The following is a 7108-nucleotide window of genomic DNA, read 5'->3' as shown; positions in this document are numbered from 1 at the left end:
TCACTTTCTCAGAGTAAGGCAGATCCTTCAAACACAAAATAATAAAATATCAGCTACCACCAAGAAACCAGACATTCACTGCATTTCTTTGTGTGTGTAATAGATGCTGCTTGCATGAGGAAAAAAAAGTAAGGTAGTAAAATATTAGCCTAAGTTGTCTTAATGTAATTTCAGCATATTTTGATTGGGTTGCACCCTTAGAATGACAGGATTCAAGTGTAGTTGATGAACCTTGTCTGAAAAAAATGGAATATTGCTTGTAGCACTGTAGCATTGAAAGCTGGCATTATCAAAAATAAAAAGAAAGATCAAATATGCAACTGCGGCCACTGCATATCAAAGCTGTGCATTCTGTTTTAAAAGAAAAAAAAAAAAGAACTTGCCACGCATAAACTGTTCCTCATTGCATCAATTGCCAGCCAAAAGGATGTGTTCAAGGTGTCTTCAGAAAAAGTATTATTTCAAGGTATTGTCAAATGTAGCACAGAGGAAAATTTAAAGCCATACATGATATCCAGCAGTGCCCAACAGAGAATACTAAATGATGAAGTGGCTCATTTTTGTTGATTTTCAAAGCTAGAAGATTCTCCTAACTCACAGAAAAGTTGAAAGCTACCTGGAAGAAATGTTTAGTGCAGTGTTATTTGAGTGACAGGAAAGTAGCAGCAAAAAAGAAGTAGTAGCAGCAAAAAGGGACAACTGTGGTTTCAACGACTGAAAGAGGCCATTTCCCAGAGCTGAACGTGAGACCTGCCAGAGCATTCTTAGATATTAAACAGGAAGCCGGATGCAAAAGCAATGAGTTACATGAAAGTTCTTTATTAATGTTGTTCTGCAATAGGATTCTAGGCATCACCACCTACCGCAAACCACACCACAAAGATAGGGCTCTCTACTCCGATTTGTTGAGAGATGGAGAAGTCTACAATAGACTCCAGGGTCAATGAATAGATTATTAGGGTGATTTACGGCAAGGCCCCCTGTATGCAACTTTAAAATTCAATACTTCACAGCGAGGTAAAATAAGAAAAGCTGTGGAGAGTTTAATTAGTGGAAAGGCCAACAGGCAAATGTTTGTTTGCACAGTCAAGAAAGGGACAAGAAACCATTTCCAACAAACAGCTGGAAAGTATATAACAAGAGGGAAACAGATGTACTCTTTGAATCAAATGAACCACCACAATACCCTGAAGTTCCCGATCTTAGAAAACACCTAGTACTTATCCCAAAAGAAAGTGTTGACAGACTATCACCATCTTAAAACATGGCAAATCAGTCAACCATGAGCTCCATCCATGCTCCTGGGGCCAGACTGCCTGAACTAGTCAGTTTAAAGCCACCTGCAGCATAAAGATAGTCTCAAGTCCATCAGCTAAGAGCTAGACTGACTTTGGTGAACCAGGACTTCACTTACACAAAGTCTGAGCTAGTGTCAAGTTCCTGTTCTTTAACTATAGCAGACGGGTGGCAGTGTGTAGTTCTGTGCCCTTCCCGGCTTTGCTTGACTTGGGCATTTGTGCTATAGAGTAAGGTTCCTGAAAAAAATGCTTAAAAAATAGAAATATTGTGCAAATATGTATGTATTGCACAGATGTTGATTTTTATAACTGTGGTACAAATTATAAAATAAAATCTGGCCCTTTAAAAGCAGAATGAAACTGCATGGTGTGAACGCTGGCAACAGCTGGGGTCCTAGACCTGGAGTCCAACAGCTGGACACATATGGCACTTAGATTGGTTTAAATACAATTTAAACCTGATGTGGACAGATATACAAACCTATTCAACTGGTTTAAAGTTGTCTAGAATAATGAAAAAGTGTGCTTGGAATATCAAGTACTATTTTGAACTAGTTCACTGTAAGCTGGTTCAGTGTTACGTACGGATAGCAAATGTTCTGTGACACGAGTTTGGTCAGTCCTACAAACATTATGTTTTACCCATCTCATACTGCATTGCTCTTCACTCCTTCCCCACTGCTGGAACTGGCCATTCTTGTATGTAGTCAGAACTCAATTGCCACTCTTTTTTCCCCTTTGTTAGCAATTTTTTCAATAAGCTTCCTTTCACTGCTTGTTTAATAAAAGCTATCTTTCTGACAACCAGGTTTGTCCTCACCCCCTACTAGACTGCATCCCCTCAGCATATCCCATTATGAAACCCAAATCATGGGTCAAAGCACTCCCCCCCTCCCCAGCCCCCCCAAGTCAGGCAAGCCATGTTATATTCCAGTCATTTGCAGGTTATTAAAGTTTGCTGAACTCATGTTTAGGAGAGAAGGGAAAGTAGAAATGTGAAAATGTTGTCAGCCACAGGTCACTCACCCTCCAAAACAGGTGTGCAAGAATCCCTCCTCCTTCCTCACCCCAGTTCACCTACTGAGAACTGGGGTTAGTGGCAGCCACTTAATGCAGCCCGCGCCGAGTGCCAGGAAGATTGTGGTGCTGCTGCTGGCCCCAGCCTGCAGCGGCAGCCTGCTGAAACCCAGTGCACAGATCGGGGGGCCCATGCCCCCCAGGAAGAGCTGGAGGTATGATCAGAGAGCTTGGGAATCGAATCGGAAGCTGGGGAATCAAGCCAGGAACTGGGGAAAGTTCAGGTCCCTGAACATGTTCCTGGTTCAATTCCCCAGGTCCCTAGTCTTAACCCCAGCTCTCAGATCACTTCTCCCAGCTCTTCCCAGAGGGCATGGGCCCCCAGATGATGCAGGAAAACAACAAGCTGCCACTGCTAGCTGGGCATGGCAGTGGCTCTGGGCTATTTCCACAGCTGGCAGCAGCAGCCTACTGAAACCCTGCACACAGATCTGGGGGCCATGCCCCTTGGGAAGAGCTGGGGGAACGATCAGAGAGCTGGGGAATTGAACCAGGAGCTCCGGCTGACACATGGATCCACCCCAGCTCTGGGACAGCGCATGGCACCCTGCCAAGCCACACTGCACCTGCATGATGGTGTGGGTACCAGGTGCTGAGGCAATCCCTGCTATTTCCCACTGCCCCCCACTGTGTGGGGTGCTTCTGCCATGAACGCCCAGAGGCCCTAATTGTTGCTGCCAGAGCCGGTGAGTGTGGGGCTTTTTTTCTTTTTAAAGCGCTGCACTTACTGGCTCTGGAGCATGCAGATGACAGCATGCTGCCACTGCCAGCTGAGACCAGCACCCGAGTCTGCCTGGTGCAGCCCACACAAAGCATCAGGAAGAACCCAGTGCTGGCACTGGCCTTAGCCGGCAGCGGCAGCCAGCTGTCATCCTGCACACACATCCTGGGGCCTGTGGCCCCTGGGCGGGCTGTGGGGCTGTGCCAGACTCCTCCTGAGGAGAGCAGGCCCCGGATCTGCGTGCGGGATGACAGCAGGCTGCTGTTGCCGGCAAGTGATACTAGTTTTACTTTGAACAGTTTGAGGTGCAGTTTCACAGAACCCCTGGAACCTATCGCCTTGAAACTTGGCACACTTCATGCCTATAGAAGGGACTACTATCCCTGCAATTTGCAACCAAATCAGGCACAAAATAACAATGTTATAGGCATTTACATGATTCCCCATTATAGCCTATGGGCAAAGCGTCAAACAGTGTCAAAACCGTTTCATGGTTTAGATGAAATGAAATGGAACAGTCTTCAAAACAGTGAAACAAAACACTGTCCCTTCAAAATGGTGAAACCGAAGTTGAAGTTGAATCAAAACAGTGCTGTTTCACACAGCCCTGCTGGTTTTAGATCAAATATGTGTTCAATGTGCACTTTAACTTTGGCTGCAGTGTAACTATTAGGGCTTTGCGAAAAAGCACCGTTTTCATTTTGATTTCCATTTTGCCATTTTGATGGGAAAGTGTTTTATTTCAAGTTTTGTTTCATTTTGAAAAACTGTCCTGTTTCATTTCGTCAAAACTGTTTCGCTGTTTTGACTCTGTTTCAAGGTTTCACCCATAGGTTACAATGGGGAAGCCGAAACTGCCTATAACCTTGTCATTTTTTGGCAGATTTGGGTGAAAACAGTAGGCATGGTAGCCCCTTCTGAGGGTGTGAAGCCTGCCAGGTTTCAAGGAGATAGGTGCAGGGGTTTCTGGAAAACTGCACCTCAGGCTGCTGACAAGCAAAACTCGTGACATGTGTGACCGTGTGTGTGTGTTGAGGTTTAGCAGGGTGAAAACTGCAGGCATGGTAGCCCCTGGGGAGGCCATGAAGCTTGACAGGTTTCACTGAGATAGGTGAAGGGGTTTCTGGGAAACTGCACCTCAAAATCTTGAAAGCAAAACTCATGTCACTTGTAAGTGTGAAGGCACAGGGAGCTGAGAAAAGCAGCTCTGGTAGCCCCTGCTGAGGCCACAAAGCCTGCCATGTTTCAAGGAGATAGATGCAGGGCTTTCTGGGAAACTGCACCTCAAGCTTCTGACAAGCAAAACACATGTCACGTGTGTGTGTTAAGGCCCAGGGGGGTGAAAACTGCAGAAAGAGTAGCCCCTGCTGAGGCCATGAAGCCTTCCAGCTTTCAAGGAGATAGGTGCAGGAGTTTCTGGGAAACTGTACCTCAGGCTGCTGACAAGCAAAACTCATGACACGTATGACTGTGTGTGTGTGTTAAAGAGTGTCCTGACTGGTGCTGGGGCCTCTACATGACATGGTAGTGTGCCCCAATGAGGTCTCCTCCTCCCCTACAGCCTCAGTCCATTCTACCACTTTAAATAGCAACAGGTAAGTAAGCAGCACAGTAGCATCAGCAGCATCTCAGGCAGCCAAACTGTCACAAACCAGAGCCTTTCTTTCCTTTCCTGCAAGAGCTTCTTCTCCAGCAGCTGCCAGAGAACATTCCTGGATCGTAGCTGCTGGCCAGCTATACAGTCAATATCCCAGCAGTCCTTCCCCGCATCCCCCACTCCCTCTCCTTAATTTCTGTTTCCCTGCAAGCAAGCCCAGCTTCACAACTTGAAATGTTTAGAAAGTTTTGAAATGTTTCAATGACCTACATTTCGTTTCGAGGCTGTTTTGAAGACTTTCGTTTCATTTCAATTTTGCTGTTTCAAGCTCAAAAAGGGTTGAAACAGCTTTGAAATGAAACACCCAGTGAAATTTCGCACAGCCCTAGGAACTGTTTCCCAGCCAAGATGAACCATAAAGAACCCTCCAGTATTGCATGGAAAAAGTTCCCTTTACTTAAATAGTAATCCAAGAAATAGCCTCGAGAAATAGTTTATCACCGTAACAACTGACAACAGTTGGTCAGCCTGTTTTTTCTACTTGTCTCTCTGTATCAGGAAACCCGAAAACTTCCACCTCCTGAAACAAATATCCTGGCATTTTTAACTTCAGATAAAGTAATCACCACAAACTTATATCCTGAGAAAGGCCTTCATTTGTACTAACACAACACATTTAGCCTTGTTTTTTTTATGTCTATATCTCTAAGCTATTTCTGTTGTCTGCTGGGAAATTAGTTCCAGGCTTAAGGAAACGCAACCTGTTTTTGCATTGTGCAAGTGCTCATTTCATTAGGCCCTGAACTCTTACAAGTGTCCTTGGAAATGAAATGCTATATTAGATCATACTGGAGGTCTCTTAACTCCAGATACTGTATCCCACAGTGGCCGGTACCAGATTTTTTCAGGAAACACCAGTAGGGAAAAGAAATAAGGTCCCTGCTACCCCATAGGGAATCCGTGCCAAGGAATTCCATTTTTTGAAGTCTTGTGTCTCCAAGCATGGGGATTTTTCAATATAGTCTGATATACACAATGGATGTTTTCAATTCACCCCTGTCTAGAGGGCCAGCACTTGAGGCAAAACATTTGTTCTCGTTCCCCAGGGGAATCCAGAAGTGGAGTCCATTTTGGCAACAAGCTCTGACTAAGCCCACACTACAGTCCAGTCACAAGCTCATGCCTCAACACCACAGTGGAAACACTCTTCCTGACGTCTTGCTGCTGTAGTTTTGGAACCCTCTAGTGGTACGAATGCTACGCAGTGCTAACCTGCCTCAGAGCTTACTGCAACAGTGAGTACCAGAAAGCACACACTATTGAACCTACATTTATTTTCTTTTTTCTTTTGTTTTCTTAGTGGGGTTGTTTCCTGTCTCAGGAATAAAATCACCCCCCCGACACAAAAATAGTTTGTATACAAAACATGTGAATTTTACTGGATTTTAAGCAGAGATCAAATCCAAATCTTAGCCAACTGGGATGAGCCTAAGGAAGTGTCATATACTGTTGTTTAATCAGTTGGTTTTGTTGAGTTCATTAAAATGTTGGTCAATCAAGAGATTTTGAGTGGAAGCCATTTTGACCCAGCGGGCTTTCTTACTAGCCCAGGTAATCAGGGGCTTCTTGGATTGAAGGAGGTGAGGGCAGGCTGAAATTAGGACAGTATAAAGGAGAGACGCACAACTTTCTCACCTATACCTGCCTTGCCCTAGTCTACTAAAACCCCCAGGTCCTTCTCAGCAGTACTGCTACATAACTAGTTATTCCCCAGTCTGCATTTGTGCAGGACTTAGCACTTGTCCTTATTGAACCTTATCTAGTGGATTTCAGACCAGTTTAACCAGGTCACTTTGGATCCTAGAGTCTGCAACTCTACCCAACTTGGTGTCATCAGCAACTTTGCTAAACATGCACTCAATCTCATCCTCAATATCATTAATGAAGGTGTTAAACAAGATAAAACCCAGGACAGACTCCTTGAGGAACCCCACTTATTACCTCCTCCCAACTAGACATGTTCGTCTGAATCCTCATAAACTGAGGAGAGTTTCTAATTAGGACTCTAAAATCCAGGGTAAGAAAACAGGCATTTCAATGCCTTACAACTCTTGCACAAGGCACTAACAGGAGCAACCAAAAGGATTTTCAATTTGAGCAGCGGTCTCATACCTGACATTTTTACTGATATCTGTCAAATGCTGACAACCATTTCCTCTCTTACGCCAACACTCTTTTTATTTGTAGCTAGCAAAGACCACTTTTGTGGTTATAAATCAACTGAAAACTCCTTATACAGGATGTTTTTATCTCAAATCTTGTAAATAGGCCTTCTGTAGCAACCTGCACCCGTCCAGCAGAACCACTTTATTCTTGTTTAGATAAGCTGTCTACTTAATGCTGTATCTGGTAAAT

The sequence above is a fragment of the Alligator sinensis genome, unplaced genomic scaffold (assembly GCF_000455745.1).
Source record: "Alligator sinensis unplaced genomic scaffold, ASM45574v1 scaffold481_1, whole genome shotgun sequence".
Taxonomy (NCBI): Eukaryota; Metazoa; Chordata; order Crocodylia; family Alligatoridae; genus Alligator; species Alligator sinensis.
Note: the sequence above shows the minus strand (reverse complement) of the source record.